This window comes from Ictidomys tridecemlineatus, chromosome 2, assembly GCF_052094955.1.
Source record: "Ictidomys tridecemlineatus isolate mIctTri1 chromosome 2, mIctTri1.hap1, whole genome shotgun sequence".
Lineage (NCBI taxonomy): Eukaryota > Metazoa > Chordata > Mammalia > Rodentia > Sciuridae > Ictidomys > Ictidomys tridecemlineatus.
In genome coordinates this window covers 103209353-103225984 of record NC_135478.1, presented here as the reverse complement: position 1 = coordinate 103225984, position 16632 = coordinate 103209353, and the positions used below count along the sequence as shown (strand labels likewise).

General features: G+C 51.2%; 1 pseudogene across 1 annotated transcript in view; it reads right to left on the bottom strand.

The window, feature by feature from the left end:
* Window positions 1-15956, bottom strand: part of LOC101962254 (transmembrane protein 132B-like) — a 62738-nt pseudogene extending 46782 nt beyond the window's left edge. Inside the window, exons 1-4 of the transcript XR_013434903.1 lie at window positions 15698-15956; window positions 15357-15537; window positions 13374-13485; window positions 7286-8846 (exon numbers count right to left, since the gene is read on the bottom strand). The product of XR_013434903.1 is annotated as a transmembrane protein 132B-like (transcript). The remainder of the gene's footprint in view (window positions 1-7285; window positions 8847-13373; window positions 13486-15356; window positions 15538-15697) is intronic.
* Between the last annotated feature and the right edge of the window lie 676 nt (window positions 15957-16632).

Here is a 16632-nt window from a genome sequence, read left to right as displayed (position 1 = left end):
CATTGGAAAGCTCAGCTATGTTCCCGGCATTGGGAGAAGGGCTTCTTGTGGTACCCGATACAATTCCTGTAATAAAGTAATGAGGTTGGTTCTATATTTACTTTATTAAGAAGAAAAAAGGCAATAAGGAGTCTCTGACTGAGGCCTGGTGCTGCTCAACAATTCTACCCAGGCCACTGCTCATGGGTACTCATTGGAGCACTGTGTCCCATAGAGAAGGTGGAAACCTTCTGAATGTCCACATGCAGGGCACAGCTCAGTGGGCACGGTACATACACACAGTGTGAAATAGTACACAGCAGAGAACATGATAAACTGCCTCCGTGTGTTAGTTAAGACTAGCCCAAGTGCTTCAGCTTCCTCCTCTGTAAAACAGATTTTTTTTCCCCAAGGGTTTATAAGGAAAGCACTAGATAACTGACTTGCCCACCAGCTGCAGAGAGTGGTTGGCCTTCTTTGCCCACTTTGTAGGTGTGGCCAGGTGAGGGGACCTGGCCACAGAAGATGAGTGGGCAGATGCACTCACTTTGAACCAGAGGATCCAAGAATGCAAGTCATTGTGCCCTCTGTTCTCTGCCGTGCTGGTGATGACCATCCTGTCACCCTGGATCCCAGAGTAAGGACAATGCAGAGCAAAGCCCCAGGCTGAACTGTGTTGGATGTGGGGTGTGGGCAAGAAAAGAACAGGAAGAGCCTAGGATAAGAATCGCTAGCCAATCAGAGGTGGGTGACAACTGGGATTTTTTTTAAGACTTTAAGTAATACAAGAGTCACAAATGGAAGGAGCAGGTCCACCCCTGGGGCAGAGAAGAGTCTCCAGGGGCAAGGGCACCCTCCCTGCCCAGGCTGAGGCCCGGCCTTCACAGGAAGTATGGCTGGGCCCTCGGGATGCTGCACAAGGTGGCCAGAGCTGGTTCCTGGACAGTGGCACCTGGGAGACTTTGTGTGCTGCTGGGAGCCATGTGGAGAGAGTGCAGGAAATGGGGGGAAGCCCCTGCCCTCCAGGCCATGCCCTGTGTCCCAGTGGCCTCTGCTGGAGGATCCCAGACCACCCACCACCCCTGCAGAGGGCCTGCCCGGGGCACCTGGAGTCCAGGAAGCTATGCCCAGACCTGCTTGTCACAGCCCAGGAGGCTTCACGGTGCCCTTCATGGTGCTTGTTTTCTCTCTTGCTGGTGTCCTGACTCCATGAGTGATGAGCAACTAGCGTATTTAAAAGGGTTTGCTCAATGATCACAAGGTTTACTTTTAGCAGAATGTGAATTTTCATAGACAAAATGAAAATGTGACATAGGACAAAATGAAATGTGCTTAACCCCACAGGGTCAGCTAACGACTAATCAAAACATAAGATCCCCCCACCCCAGCCAAGTGGCCTCCATCAGACCCGCATTTCTTGTGGGTCCTTCAGACCAAGGCAACAGGGGTGGAGATTCCTGGAGGGCCGAGGGAGGCTGTGCCTGTTCCTGTAGAGCACAGGCAGCCGAGGCTCTCCTGGGGAGGTGGCCCTGCTCTCCCCTGCTCTCGTCCTGCAGGCACAACTGCCTCCTAGTCACGAGGCCCTGGAGTAACAGCTTCTCAGGGAGCCGCGGGATCACAGGCAGGACCTGAGGGGGCTGGATCCTGGGACCATGGAGAGCAGGCAGCTGCTCCCTGAGAACCCTGCGCTTCCTCAACAGCAGAGCTGGGCTGACGGCCACCCGCAGCTGTCCCCACACTCTGCCTGTTAGCACATAAGCATGATCCATCTCCACGGTGATAGACAATACATCACAACAGCCACAGAGTCAGCTCTGCAAAATGACATGTCCCAAAACTGTAGCTGAGGTCAAGTGATTGACGCTCAGAAACCTTCCTGGGGCCGAGCATTCCCTAGTCCTGAAGGCCACTTTCCAGGGGCCTCTGATGGCAGTAAACGCAGCTGAGTATCCAGACTTCTAATCCACGGTGCAGCCCAGAACCCTCAGGTGATTTCCTCACAGGGTGACCTGAGAGGCCAGCCCAGGGCTTCGGGCTGAAAGTGACCCCTGGACCTCTCCATCTCAGCAGTGACCCCCCTTCCAGGTGGGAGCCATTATATCCTGCCTGGACCTTCGCAATGGCCTCCAACCTACCAACTCTCTGCCACACAGTGGCTGGCCATCTCATGCCCACTGCTCAGCGTAAACCAGGGCCTGCCACTGCAGTGCCAAAGCCCTCCAGTGAACCCCCACCGTTCACAGAAGGAGACCCAACTCCTCTAGCCCTACAAGACTGCAGGCACTTTGGAACCCATCCTTGCTGCCCCCCGAATCCTCCATGCTCCTGTCCACTCCTGAGCGCCCAGGCCCTCCCGGCCTCTCAGCTCTCACCTGTCACGCCCCAGGAACCCCCTCCACGTTGCTCAGTGCTTGGCTTGGAAGGCGCCTCCTCAGGAGCAGGGTTTGAAACTGCAGGCCGTGGTCTCTCAGTGGTCAGAAAACAACCTGAGCCATCTTCTGAGAGTCGTTTTAACATAGTGGATTTCTGGTGTCATCACGGTCGGCTTCCCTGGAGAGGGCTTCACTTCACAGTAGCAAAGACAAAAGCTGACGCACCATCTAGACTTCCAGCACATTCTGCGATCTGGTCACCACCATGCATCTGGCTCCAGGTGCTCCTCAGGATGTCACAGGCACCAAGACACCTCCTGTCCATGTCTCAGGACAGGTGCTTCCCAAAGGACAGCCAGGCCAAGGAAGAGAATCCCTGCTGAGCAGGCCACGCCCAAGGAGGGCCACCCTGGTGTGTTCCTGGTGGGATGTGGGCAAGCTGGCCCTCCTGACTCGCTGCCCTCTTCAAGCCCTGTTCACTGCAGGAGGCATCAGAGAGTCTGCACTGCAAACCACGGAGCTTCCCTCGAGCGTGTCCTGACTGACCTAGGCAGGTTCCCATCACTCTATGGGCCCTGCCCTCACCCAGGGTGGGGACGCTAGGAGGGGAGCACGGAAAGAATGTAAGAGTGGGGCCAGCTACTGGTAATACTGATGAAGACCTCAAAATGAAGCCAGTACAGAGGACAGAGAAGCTGGGAGAGGAGAGGAACATCATCCAGTGACATTGCATGATTCCTGGATCCAACTATGCCTGAAGCCCACATGGATGTCTCAGTTACACCATGCTAAAACATTTTGTTTTTCATCTTGGCTTTGATATGGTTTGCTTAAGGTAGGTTCTTTTAGCATTTTCAACTAAAGGACTCAAGACGAAAAGACTAAATTTGGTGCACCTTCCAAGAACATTTCTATCAGGCAAGGACGGGGAAAGCTGTCCCCGGTGCCTCAAACACAACCTCACTGTTTCCAGTGGAAACAAATTCCCATTGGCAGTGCTGATCCAGTTTACAGGGGTGAGACTTCCGGGTTTTGTTTCTTTGTTACACCGTGAGGTTTTTTGTTTTTGCTATTTTGTTTGTTTGTTCTTGAAATCATCTTCAAGACATGTGCACGCACACACACACACACACACACACACATACACAAAGCTAACAGCTTCTGGTTTTCGCTGATAAAACCAGAAGCTGTTAGCTTTGTGTATGTGTGTGTGTGTGTGTGTGTGTGTGTGTGCGTGCACATGTCTTGAAGAGGGTAAAGCGTCCTTTATTTTGAGAATGCAAGAATCCCTGGTGCCTCAAACATTTGCTAGTGATTCTCCATGTGCCCAAGTGGGTGGGGTAACATCCACATTTCTACAGCGTCTGGGACAGTGAGGGAGCAGCGGAAACAAACCACAGTGAAGGGCCACAGCCACCAGCTGAGCAAGAAAGATGCAAGAAAGATGCAGAACTGGACAAAGAGAGCTACCCCAAGAGACTCAGAGCTGCCCTGGTGTTTGGGATGGCTCTGGGAGCCCAGGGGAGGGGTGTTGGGGACAGTGTCCAGAGCACCACCTCGAGGCCAGGCCCAGCAGTGCCTGCTGTTGCAGCAGAAGAGACTCCCGGGCTCTGCGTGGGCCTGCACTGACCGCCTTGTAACAACCCAGCGTCCGCTGTTCTGGCCTCGCCCAGAGCGCTGTTCAGTTAGTTGGTGACGTTGGTTAGCTGTAAACATCTGCGGCTTCACTGTGTTGATGGTGTGCTCTTCTTCCCCTGCCGAGTCCTACTGTGTGCACTGGTTGGAAAGGGCCCTGATATGTCTTCTCTGAACCTGTGGATGCATCTTACTGAGACAGCAGGTCCTGGCAGGTGTCATTAAGTTTGGGATCTCAAAAGGATCAGCTGGAGGAGAGCAGGTCTCACATCCAATGACAGGTGTCCTTATAAGAAAGAGAGGAGGGACATGTGGAGAAGACTGGCTGGGGAGATGCAGCCAGATGCCAAAGGCCCCTGGAGCCCCGGAGCTGGAGGAGGCAGTGCGGATCCCCCTGGGAGACACATGGCTTGCCGAGTCTGGAGCCTGGGCCTCGCTGTTGCATGAAGCTGCCCTGTTGTGGTCCCTGCCAGGCGCCACAGCCCTGGAAGACCCACACACTGCACCAGGAGCATGAGCCCACCCGCTCACTGTGAGCTGCCTCACCTGACCGAAGGGCACCTGGGGCTCAGCAGAGCTGCCCCCCACCACAGTCCCCACTGTCCAGCAGGCCTGGGGCAGCGGGAAGGTGTCCTGGGCTTTGCCTCCAGCAACCACCCAGCCTCTTGGGTAAGAGCACTTCTCTTCTTTCCTCTGATAGAAAATAAGGGGGGGGGGGACTGTCCATCAAGCTGCCCCTTCTAGATAGAGGAGGACCTATGCAACCTGGTCACACCCCTGACTGTACCTTAGAAGCACTCGCAGATCTTTAAAAGGATCAAAAGTGATCCATCCTCCCTTCACCTACTCCGTGCTCTGCTACCAAGATCCCCCCTCAACCACGTTGGGGCAGGTCTGAGGACTGGTGTTTTGTTTTGTTTTAATTCTCCAGATGCTTCCAAGGTTCAGCAAGGTTGTGAGCTTCCTTCTCTCTGGAATCTACAAACTGAGCATAAAAGTGAATAAAATGACTGAAGCCCCATATCCAGTCAGGGTGCCCTGCAGAAGGCAGGCATGAGTGACCCCGAGCAGGCAGGCTCTCCTCTCAGGAAACCTAGCCCTCCAGCCTGCAGTGTGATAGTGAGCTCCCCATCCCTGAGGACTTCCTTTCTAGGTGGCCCTCTGGTGTTTCTGCTGCTAACAACCAAAGACTTCTGACCAACTTACCCAGGAACTGGCAGAACAGAGGCTCAAAATGAAGTTTCTGCTTCTCTGACACAGACTGTGGTCTCCTCCACCCCATTTGTTCAGGAGCAAACTCTCACCCCACTGCTGAGCGCACAAACTTTGCTGAGAAAGAAAGAAGTGTTTTACAGAGAGAAGAGAGGATCTTCTACATAGAGCCTTGGGACAGCTCTAGGAAGCCAGCCACCTGCAAGTGTGAAGGTCTGAACACACCTATACGAAGATCATTAATCAAAGAACGCGTGCATACTGCAGAAGAGGAGAAATCGCCCCATCAGAGAGTAGCTGGGACTCACTGTCACTGACTTTGCTAACTCCCCTGACAGCTGGGGTGGACATCACCTGTCTTCTCTCCTTGAAAGCAGCAACTTCTCAATCCCTAGGGTACATAAAGGAGAGAACTCACTACACAGGTCGGAGAGAGAATAAAATTTTGCAGGGAAAATGATTCCAAGGATATCAGAAGTACTCACTCAGAAACAAGTGCCAGCCAAGTAAGTGTGAATTTCATTTTTTATAATTACGCACAAATAATCTCTAATTGACAATTCTTGTAGCCACACCTATGGTGTAAGAAGCGAAGGCACAGGACACAATTGTGCATGCACACCACAGCTAACCAAATGGACCCGAGACCCTCACCAGAGCACGGGCAGCAGGAAGTCCATGGAATCCTGTCCCCACTCCCAGACCGCACCCCAGGACCCCTCAGCTGCTGTGGGCGCAGTCACTGTCCCCGCAGGGCCAGCTCCTCTTGCAGCTGGGCTTAGGACCATCTCTCACCGCCCTGCAAGGCCATGGTCCCCAATATGCGTATAATAATATGGTCGTGATTCCAGCAACAGCTACCTTTTGTGAGCCCTTCAGCAGCCCTACCTTGGCTCACTTGCACAAATCTCAAAGACCTGTGGCAGTCCTCATCCCTATAGCCCCAAGGAGGAAGGGGCAGAGGTGAAAGTCCTCCAGGGAGAGAGCTACTGGGAGTCAACTCAAGCTAGAAGCGCACTCATCCCCACACATGCTCCCAAGCCATACCAGGCCTAATTTGGGGTGCCTGGAGAGAGTCCCAGGTTTCTGCCAAGCTGGTGTCTGGGTGAGCTGCGCGACTAGTACCAGTCCTTGGGTGAGCCACCGTGGGTTCTAGGGACCCAGCGTTTGCGGAGAGGGGTTGCAGAGAGGGATTGGATCCCCAGTACCTCTGTCTGACCTGGGGATGGGGCTCACACGGCTAGGAGGAAGGAGCTCAAAGGACTGGGCTCCCCTCTCAAGCAACCCAGCTCAACAATGTGACTGCTGTAGCTGGAGGCTGGTTCCCGCGGAACTCAGGAATCTGGGACGCGCTGAAAGTGCCCCTCCTCACCCCGGAGGCAGCACTGGGTCTGGGGTGGTCTAGAGTACTGGGTTTCGAGCTTCTGTACCTATCTAGTCCCAGCCCTGGAGCACAATTGGATCCACCCTTCTAGGGAAGGGGCTGCTCGGCGCTCTGCGGAGGGCTCCTGATGGGACCGGCGCCCTTGTCAATGTCCCCACTGCACCCCCATGTTTAGGCTCCCCTCGTCCAGCCTTCAATGGGGCCCCCTGAAACTTCGCGATAGCCGGTGCGGTCGACTCCCGCCTGGCCTTACCTTTGCCCAGCAGCGCGCTCAACACCAGGCTCAGCGCCCCGCACAGCGGCGCCGCCGGCCCAGGGGCCTCGCCCTCGGAGCGCATCCTGCTCCCGGCCGCTCTCGCCGCCCGCTGCCAGCCCCGGGCGCAGCGCCCGCCCGAGGCCCCGCCAGCTGCTCCATGCCCCGGGCCACCCCGGCAGCCGCGGCGTCCGTTCGGCTGCTTCTCGGAGTTCACGCGGGGGCGCTTCGGCTTCCGCCGCTGCTGGAGCTCCGGTCGGGACAACTTTTCTACAAGAGCCGCCATAGCCGCCGACGCTGTTGCCCGGCGGGCCCGCCCCCCGGTCCCGCCCGCCACCCCGCCCCCATTCCGCCCACGACCCTTGATGAATGGAGGGGCCGGGGACCTGGAGCGCGCCAGCGGTTGGGGAGGACCCTGGAGGCGGGGAAAGCGAGAGGAGAAGAGGGCACCTGGCGACGCAAGCACCGCGAAACACCGTGTTCGTGCCTTCGTGCAGTGTCGTGCCCAGGCATCCTGCACGCAGGATGGAGCTGAACCCTCCGGTGGCCGCCTCCTGTGCTCACTGCCGGCCCAGTGGTCGTCACACCCCAATGTCAACTTCAAATCTTTCCTGGCTTTAGCTCTGAGATCTGGAGCCATCTGGATTTAAAAGTCACGTGCTGCTGCCGAGGAGGATCCCCCAGACGCATTATTTAGTAGGGAAAGCAACGTGAAGGGCAGGAACTCCCATGGACACAGATGCGCGTAGGTGTAGCATGGTGCGTGGAGAACACAAGGCACCAGCAGTCTCAGAAAGGGGACTGGAGGAAGGGTCGAAAGAAAGACTCATTTTTCACTGCATATCCTTTCATGCCATTGGGTTCGCGCAAGTGTTTTTTATTAACTGTTGGTGGAGGGGGGAACAAAACAAAACCCAGCTCGCCGCCGCCACACACGCGTGCCCCAGGCTTGTCCTGCAAGAGCAGTTTCTCTTCGGATACGGATCTGGAAGGGTTTTTCTCGCCACCGCTTCCTGACCTGTTCTCCATCCTCTCAGGTTTTCCCAGCGCTCCCCTCACGCATGTGGCGGGACCCTGGAGCAGTCTCTGCCGCGTTCTGGACTCTGCGGCTTCGGGCGAAAGGCGATGGGTTCTGAGACTGGAAACCTGGCCCAGTCCTGCACCAGCTACAGCACCCCAGTCCAGTGGTCCCCACCTGCCCTGGGCTCCTGACTCTCACCCTAGGTGAGTTCAGACCAACCTCAGAAGGAAGGACGACTGGGTTATGTTTCGCCCGCCCTCGAGGAAAGAATTTTGAAATGAAAGAAAAAAGTCCTTGACTGATAAAGGAGAAAGGTCCCTCAACTCAGCTTCAAGGGAATATGAGTCTCACACAAGGAGAAATCTGTGATGGAGCCAGGTCTTTGGAGCACCCCTAGATCTGGAGCCTCTCCCTGCTGTGGGGGGGGGGGGGCGGGGGGGGGGGCCGCTGGATATTCTATGCCCCAGGCTGCAGCATATGATGCTTCATTGTTTCTCTTTTAGCTTGGGGATCCTGCCATGCCCAAAAGGTCAGTTCTCATAGGCCTGGGGAGTAGGGACTTAACTTTTTAAGTGGATTATACTGGTAATTGCTCAAATATGTGCCCAGCTAGTGGGGAGAAGTCATAAAGTAGACGGGCTCCTAAAATGGAAGGCACCTTTTCTTCTTCCTCTTCTTCTTTTTAAGCCTGGAAGTCATTGGAGAATAAATATTTTTCATTTAAATGTTCCTAGCCTCCCACCATAAGGGAGAAATACAGCATCTCCCATTATTTCTGACCATGGGATTGGAATCTGCTTCATCCTCTCTCCCTTCTATCCTATAATAGGAACAAAAAAAAATAAAAGCCCTGGATTGGGGCCTCAGCTCCCCTGCTCTCCCTTGCAGACCAACAGCTGCCCCTCCCCTGTACTGGCACTTTCCTTTTAGCACAGAACATTGCTCTTCTTATGCAAAGCCAGATGTGGTCCCTGGATTAAGGACTCCACCCTGCAAATAAACAAAACAAGAGGAAATTGAACCCACCACAACACACTAAGTAGCCACTCAAAATGAAGGGGAAATTTAAAAAAAAAAAAAAAGGGAAGATGACCTTCAATCTGGTAAGCCCACCTGACTGTGTGGCCATTCTGCTTTGTAACAAAGCCCTGCACACTGGGCCAAGGCCTCCCAGCATCCTAGAGACTGTCTTTCTCATCCATGCAGAAGTAGACCTAGGAAACAGGGAGCTCCCCCTCTGCAAGTCTAACTGTGGGACCTCATTTAATTTACCTTCTAAAAATCAATCAAACAAAATACAGATCCAGCAAATCTGAGGGATGACATGGTCATTTATCTTGGTTAGGTAAATCCACAGGAATGGAGGTGCGAACCTAGAGGTTCATGGGCTAATAGAGTTTCCTGTGTTTATTTTTTTTAAGTCATGTATTATTTAGCCTCAAAATCATTAATTTCTTAAATTATTTCCAGATGCTTTTCTGAATTTCATAAAGAACCTCAGAGACCACTAATCTCCTCAAAGGCTATTGCAAACCTCCCCGAGGGCTGTGGGCACATGGAGACAATTAGCATGATTTATAGGAGAGGAGAGTTATTGGGAAAAGGAAATCTGTTGCTTCCACATGTGTTGGGTTCCTTCCTAAGTCAAAGAGGCAATTTCAGATCATTTTTTTTTTTTTTTAGTTTGTGCTTAAATTCCAAATTGCTAATATTGCATAAAATGAAAGACAGAACTTGCTAATTTGGCTCAGGAATTCCTTACACATAATAAGACCTATACATAATAAATTACTGAACACATGGAAATGAGGGCTATATGTTGGCCTCATAAAACAGCGACGGTCATCCTACAAATTCAACAGCAAGGTCTGACTCTGCTACTTCCTACTAAAGGTAAAAGCAAAGAATGGAACACAAAAGGAAGTTCTAAGTCTGGGCTGGCGTTGCTCTGGACACTGTCTCATTTCTCCTGGTAGCAGCTCTAGTGGGGAACATTAGTTTTGCCCTTTGACAGTTCATTCATTCATTCAACAAGCATTTGTCATTTTCTTACCCATTTGTCAGCCCAGATTCCAGCTTGAACAAAAACACAGGCCCTGCATTTATAGATCCTGCATTCTGATTGAGGAGATAGACTCTCAAGAAATGTATAAGTCAATTCATCCCCAAAGACAATGATGTGTGTTCTGAATAATGTGGATCAGGCTAAGGGGAGAGTGTATTTGTGGTGCACCTTTAGGGATTGCAGGTGAAGGGAGGGTGAGCTTCTCACACTGAGAACCAGCAGGGCAAAGGCTGGGGGCCAGGGGCTGGAGGGCCTTGCTCTCCTCCCAGAAGGTCTGCTAAGGTTGCTTGAAGCACATCGCCTGTACCAGGAGGCAGAGGAAGCCCAGAGGCCAAGAAAGCGCTCCTGAGGGCATCCAGGAGTCCTGGGACTTGGATCTGGGTAGAGGGCAGAGTGGTGAAGGTCACAGGGACTGCAGGGCTTGCTGATTGTCAGCAGGCTCCTGGGACAAGAAGTAGAGGACTGAGCCACTGTGTCTCTGAGGGTGCCCTTCATGGGCGGGGGAAGGCTGGGGTGGTAAGCAGCCTTGGGGAGCATGAGTAAAGTTCAGGAAACCAAGGAGTTTTATTGGTGGAACACAGCATCAACAGCATCTAAATTCAGCCCTCAGAAACAGCACAACCAGGTCATGGCCACCAACCCAACCCAGCACCCAATTGGGTTTTGCATTGGTGTGAACTGTAGCGATGTCTTTTCTCTCTTTGAGCAGACCCTAGGACCTTGGTATGGCTGGGGAGGGGAGTGGAATACAGGACATACCTCTCTTCCCTGTGCACTGCACACAGTAGGTATTCTAATGTTCACACTATCCAAGAATAGAAACCAGTGAGGGACTGTTTGTAGGGACTGTCACTGTCCACTCTTATTCCTTTACTTGCACATTCTCCTATTTCATGTGGGCTGGGTGGAAAACAATGAATAAATTGAATAAATACCACCAATCCTACATTATTAACCCATTTGCTAATGGGGAATCTGAGATTTATATATTCCATCTTTTGTTCATTTTGTCTAATAGTGATGGTGAGGATGCCAGTAACAATTAGCATTTATTAGGTACTTGCTAATTAAGAAGTAATTCTGTTAACCGTCTCTGAACACGTGCTCTTCTTCTATCCAGTTTTCAGACAAGAAAACTGATGTCAAGATCACCCAGAGAGGAAGTGATAGAGCTGGGATTGGCTATTGGCCTCAAAGTCCATATTGATGATCACTCACTAGCCTCACTGTGTTCCTGTATGTGCTCAGTGTATCTGGCTTCTACACTAGATGTCTCGGTAACTTATTTAGACCTCATTTTTGTAATAGCTGCTTAATGTTTCAGAAAGGTCCCCAGCCCCTCATGCTGCTCTGGTACCCCTCCCTAAACTCAGCCTGTGTAGAATTTAATCTTCCCTGAAGGGACATGGGCACAGCTGCCCAAGGACAGATACAGAATGTCAGAGACTGGCCTGTGAGAACAAGTTTAGACAATTGCTCAAATGCCCACAGTTGGCCCTTATCCCACTTCCCGTGCAATACTGGTGGATGCCCAACTTCTCTCATCGTTATGGTTAAGACCCACAAAATAGATTTCATTCTTCCATTAGGGTTCAAGGTTGGCAAAGGGCACCTTCCTATGCCTTGTGACTCACAGTGCCTTAACTGTATTTGCTGCATCAGCACCATCATCGCCACCACCATTGTCCTATCACTGCCATCATCATAATTGCACCATCACCACCAACACCACCAACACCATCATCATCACCATAACCATAGCCACCACCATTGTCATATGGCCATGATCATAGTCACACCACCATCCTCTCCACCAACACCACTGCCACCATTGTCATAATCTCACCATCATCATCTCCCCCAGCTTCACCCTCATCAACACCATCACCATGATGGGCCTGGGTAGGGAACAGAGGAGTGCTCTGCCCATCACCCTCATCATCACCATCATTGTCATCAGCAGCAGCAACAGTAGCGCCATCACTACCACCACCACCACCCCACTCCTCACCACCACCATCTCACACTTGCAGAACCCTACCCTGTGACAGACACCGTTTAGAAGACATGGCCAGGTGATGACTCATTTCACTCTCACCACAATCCTGTGGCACTACTGCTGTCATTAAGCCCATTTAAGATCATATAATTGATTCAGAATTTAGCTCAGTGGCCCAAGGTCACAGAGCTGGGGTTCATGCTCATGTACTTTGGCTTCACAATCCTCAGATCTTACGGTGTGCACCCACTCCCTAGGGAGCTTGCTAAAACACTGATTCTGACTCATAGATGGGGTGGGGCTCTTGAGCACTTTGCTGCTGTGGTCAGTGATCATTCCTGGAGTAATGGCCCCCTAACCCATTGCCCTGTTCTGCTACTTATACATCATCATATTCTCCAAACTACCATTATCTGAACATCTTACCCAAGGCCTTCCCTGCTTCTCAGGAGGCAGCAGTTGTGAGCACTCAGCTCCATCCTTCCAGAACACGAGACCAGAGTGTCTCATGCAGATAGTTAACACTGGCTATTTAAGATGTGCCTCTCAGTGAACCCCATATTTGGAGAGGGTGGGCAGTGGCTGGCCTTAGTCAAGGTGGTGGCTACTTTTTCACCTGGGGTTCTCAGTCAATGAGCACATGTTTTAAGCCAATGTGATTTCAGACTTGCTTGTTACTGTACCACGGTGTAACCCATCCTCACAGAAATGCCCAAGCATCCACATTTATTGCTCCCTACAAAATACCCTGCATCCAGAAAAGCAAGACTGGATAAATTCTCTGTGTTCCCTTTGAAGAAGTGGTGTCTGACCACAGGCTTCTGGGGAGTGAGATCCACGGTGAAAACATGGGAGAGCTAAGAGAGATGGGTCTCTGTGGCAGAAAAGATAGATAGCCACAAGGCAATGTCTAAATGGGAGTAGGAACAGTTACTCCCAGTTGGTCCTCATGACCACCAGCCAAAGAAATGGTCCTCTGAGACCAATTCCAACATCTTCGTCTTGAGCTGCAGGAGGTTCAGCCATCCTACAAAGCTGGCCCTCTCCACCCCAAACCTTTGATTTCATTTTTTCTTAATTTTAGAGTCATTGCTCATAAGACCTAAATGTTGAATATTTAATAGGAAATAATTCAATTCAAACTCACCCACCACTAAGATGCAACATAGCACTGTTACAATGTAATTTGTCCATGTTGCTCTGGCCAACCTTGACCAGCATTCAAATCCACTGGAGTCACTTAGGATTAATCATAAATCCTGCAGGTTCCCAGGAGGAGGGGACACTTGCAGCTTACCCAGGACTAGCTGTGGTCATCCACCTTTCTCAGGTGCAGAGAAGCCAGGGGACTACAAGAGCTTCACAGTCAGGCCCACATTGCTTTTAACTCTCCTCAAAACTCTCCCATAATCTGTTAAAACATATTGAGCTTCAAATGGAAACTCCCACACACCTTGTTCTTCTGATGCCTGGAGCCAAGGTCTGCAATTTTCTTGAGAAAGCCCCAGCTGTCAGGTGCCGATGGTTCTGCAGCGCCCCCTGGTGGTCCCGCCTGGCATTTGCTGCTGGTAGAGAAAATCCACGGATTTGGGGGGGTAAGTGGTGGCAGGCAGATCAAAGAGGGTCACTGAGCTGGGCAGACACTCACATGCCCTCCAGGGGCAGCACTGGCTGCGGCTGGACCTTCTACCTCTGACAAGTCAGGGGTGGGTAGTCAGGGCAGCACCTCCTTGATGTGGTTTCAGAGGATGGGTCTCCTGGGAGACCCACATCTGATCTTTTGGGGTGCTCCAGAGAGCAAAGCAGACCTACTGGCACTAGGAACAAGGGGAAGCACTATGAAGGGGGATTCTGCGCTGGCCCTGACAGAAGGCATGAAGCATGCACTGTTCAGGTCACTGCTCAGATTGTCAGGAACTCAGGGGTACTTATTCCATTCAGTCAGGGCTCCCTGGGGAAGGGAAACCATCAGGAACAGGGGATTTGGTTTAGAAACAAGACACCTTATGTAATCCAGGGAGACACAGGAGAAATAAGACCAAGAGGGGGTGGTGGAGGATAAGAAAATCCCCTGGCAGCTTCTGAGAAGCACTCACAGGTGACTGACTAGGGACTGCAGAGCCTGGCAGATCTCAGGGAACCAGGGTGGAGAGCCTGTTGGAGATTCTGGGGACAAGCCACCCAGCCGCAGGAGGAGGGCAAGTAGAGAGGAGCTGGCGGGGGACATCAGAAGGAGTTCAGACTCTGGAGGGGCCAAGAAAAGGCCTCTGGGATTGGTCTTCACACAGGTGACAAAAGAAATAAGAGAAGGCTCGTGGGAGAGATGCTGAAGGCAGCCGGCCTGGGGAAGAGGGAAGAGGCGCAGAGAATGTCTCCAGTCCCTGTGGCTCTTCTCCTGAGAGTCAGCCACCGTCATGGCAGCGTGGGCTCACTAGCTGTCCTGCAGAAGCCCACTCCTCCTGGCTCGCAGAGCAAGAGGGCAGAGCTCAGAGCTGTGGAAGTATATTTGTGCTTTTCGGATGAAAATAGCAAAATATAGCATCTCCCTACAATTCAGAAAATTAGAAAGGTTCGGAACTATATCCCTTGCAATGTGCAGGATATAATCTGAACTTCAAAAGCCACAAAAATGCGCAAAGGACCTGGATAAACAGTTCTTAAAAGGAGACCCACAAATGGCCACCAGGCATTCAAGAAAAACCAAAACAAATGCTGAATATCAGGAGTCATTGGGGAGATGCAAATTAGAATGACAATGAACTATCCCCTCAGGCCAGTCCATGGGTCCCAGCAGTCCAAGAAAGCAGAAGATAGCACAGAGAGGATGTGGAGGAAGGACAACCTGCTCACTGCAGTGGGAACTACCCTGGGGTCCAGCAATCCTGCAGCTGGGCCTGTGTGCAGAGGACATGGGATCAGCAGGAGAGACAGCTGCTGGCTGGGTCTGCTGCAGCATTGCTGAGAGTCATGAAGACATGGAGTTATCCCAGGGCCCCCCATGGATGGGCAGATAAAGATGCAGCAGGTGGACATGTGGAGTTCTGCCCAGCTTTGAAAAAGAAGGACATTTTGTCATTTGCAGCAACACAAACGAACCCTGGAGGACCTTCATCTATAAGCAGGGCAAGGAAAATGAAATTGAGGGTGCTCTCCTCTCATGTGACATCTACAAAAGCCCAAGTCACAGAAGCAGAGGGGAGAATGGCAGTTAGGAGCAGGAAGTGGAGGTGAAGTGGGGGTGGGGTGTGAGGGGGCGTGGTTGCCGTGGGGGAAGGAGTGTGTTCAGAAGTCGGTGACACAGACTGGGTAAGAAGGTACTGCACACCTGAGACCTGCGGAGAGGGGACATTTAAATGGTCTCATCATACACCCACAAACATACAGGTATATGACATAGCCATTTCTCAGTGTGAGCCCCACCTGGGTCTCTCTGTACCTGTCATCTCTCTTGTCTGTCCACTGAGTCAGCATGGCCACAGATGAGCTGCAAATCCTCCTCAACTGCCAGGAACTGACTGAGGATGGTAAAACACCACACCTGGTGCTTCAGAGGCTCGATTTTCAAGAACATGTGATGTCTCAATCTTAGAAGATTGAAGTCAGCTAGATAATGTTATCTGATCAAAAGTGGAAAAAAAAAATACAAATCAATAGCAACAGGATATCTAGAAAAGACCCAAGTATTTGGAAATTAAGCAATTTCCCAACCGTTCATGAAGGGAAGACAATTCCCAGGGGATTCCTTTCCCGTCTTGTGCTCCTCATCTGAGTGCTCACCGAACTCAGTCCACGCAATTTTGGTGTCACTGTGGTCTCTTCTCCTTGCTGGCTGGGGGCTGGGCCCTGCTCTTGGCACCCGAGGCCTAGGTGGTCGGGGTCATTGCACCAACATCTCAGGGTCAGCAGCAGGGAGATTCCTTCGCACACCTGCATCTCCCTCACCCAGCTCAGAAGGGCTCTCTGAATTTAAAGACTCATTTTACAAGATTGGGCCTGGATAATCCAAAAAAAACCCTCCTCTCAAGGTCTGTACCCTTAATCAAATCTTCAGAGATCTTTTTGCCATGGGAAGTAATATAACCAGAGTCTCCAGGGATTAGGGAATGGATATCTTAGGGGGCATTATTCTGCCTCCTAGGAAATCCTTCTTAAGAGGCCAGATAATTCCATTGGTGACTTTTATCTAATAATCCTAAGGGAAGAAACAACACTAAGCTTGTACAAACCTTCCAGAAAACGGAGGAGGATGGGTACTCTCCAACTCATTTTTTTTAAAACCAGCAAGCCTGACAAAGTTAATTTAGAAACAATACCATACCCTTCATGAACACAGATGCAAAAACCTTTAACATGATTTTAACATGACTCCCACAAGCCTAGGTAAATTATTTCCATATCGTTTATGTTCCAAAATGTTCATTTTTTAAAAAATCAACAAAATCTCAGTGACTTGGGAGGCCGAGGCAGGAGAATCATGAGTTCAAAACCAGACTCAGCAATTTAGTGAGTCCCTGTCTCAAAATAATATATTTATATTATTAAAAGATATAAAGGGCTTGGGATGTGGCCCCATGGTTAGTCACCCCTGGGTTAAATCTCTGATACCAAAAAATATATAAATAAATAACATAAAGCTGTTCCTGTTCTGACTCCTCTGGGGTCACTACTGGTCATCAGATCCCATGGTCAGCAGGAGGAGAGCTAGGTGTGCA